Consider the following 1,272-nt stretch of genomic DNA (forward strand, 5'->3'; position numbering starts at 1 on the left):
GTACTTCTCAGCAGCTCATAACTGGAATATTCCATCTCATACTCTTGCGTTCTTTGGCTATACAATAATTGCATGTTTTGGCTCTGTCACAATAAATTCACACACATAACTGGTTTATTTCTTTTTTAATTTTACCCACACATTCATTCTTCACGTTCGCGTTTGCGCACTCCACCACAGTAGGCGGCGCTGTGACACGAACTGTCGACGCCAAGCGACAGACGAGGAAGAACTGGCATTGCCTTTCAAATAATCACAGTCGCCCGCCCACTGTCCGATGCTGTTTGCATCGAAAATATTGTCGAATGCATGAAAAAGATCATCTCTGCTGTTGTGAAAGCGCTTTGCGAGTAAGGTGCGTTGTGTTTCGAATATTTGCCGCTTTTTAATGTCGAAGGAATGAAAGTAGTCTCTTTTTCCATTGAAAAGTTATCTTAGTCGGGTTAGCAGGCAGCTAACAAAAATCGCCAGTGCCTCACATTTTACCTGGAACTACAAAAGCTCGCGGGCTTCACTGTACATGATGGCAGCCAGTCTACAGCATCCGCTCTTTTATGCATGTTATACTGCATGAAATCGTGTGTATTGTTAAAACATTTTGACGAATTTTGCGTTATTTCTCCATAAAAATTTAAACACAAGTAGAATATTATCGTCAATATTTTGTAATATGTAAGATCTCGCGGTAAAAAACGATGCATTTTTTCTTCAATGCTGTGATAAAGATGTCCATTTGCATCCGTTAAGCATGCATGAAGTAGACTAGCAACGTGCTCGAACTTCTCTATCCAATTCCTTTTCTGTTGTCATAATGAGATGGGTTTTCTATTGTCTTGAGTCTCCAAACAGCGCTTCAATCGATTCGATCTGTTTTAAAATAAATTGCTCACAAAATTATAAAAAAACACCAGTGCACCTCATAACCCCTCCATTCATATGAAAATGATTTTTAGCGAGTGCATTTTTATATTTAAATATCTGTGTATATATTATTATTAATGAACAGATTTAGCGCTTTCTTTCTTAGAAAAAAACGGCATTTAATTCAGTTGCGTAATTTTTATTTACTACCGTATTTTTTTTCTATGATATTTTATTTTACAAAGATTTTTCTTTTAAAATTATAATATGAAAACCCTAATAAATTATAATTAAAAAAAAACTTTATATATCTTTTTTAAATGAGCTACATAAATAGATTAAGTGAAGTTGCTGAATGGTTAATATTTATATGATTAAACACAATAGTCCTAAACGCCAAAAAAAAAATAT

The 1,272-nt window shown here is 34.6% G+C and overlaps 1 protein-coding gene across 2 annotated transcripts in view; it reads left to right on the forward strand.

Moving 5' to 3' along the window:
* The first annotated feature begins 211 nt into the window (after nucleotides 1–211).
* The window catches only part of LOC107739507 (chromosomal protein D1-like), a 3,822-nt gene continuing 2,761 nt past the window's right edge, over nucleotides 212–1,272 (forward strand). Inside the window, exon 1 of one of the 2 annotated variants that reach the window (XM_016551645.1) lies at nucleotides 212–355. The gene's annotated coding sequence lies outside the window, so the exon portion shown is untranslated. The remainder of the gene's footprint in view (nucleotides 356–1,272) is intronic. The other variant, XM_016551646.1, reaches the window with a different exon arrangement.

Source organism: Sinocyclocheilus rhinocerous, unplaced genomic scaffold, assembly GCF_001515625.1.
Source record: "Sinocyclocheilus rhinocerous isolate Xijiao unplaced genomic scaffold, SAMN03320098_v1.1 scaffold314, whole genome shotgun sequence".
Taxonomy (NCBI): Eukaryota; Metazoa; Chordata; class Actinopteri; order Cypriniformes; family Cyprinidae; genus Sinocyclocheilus; species Sinocyclocheilus rhinocerous.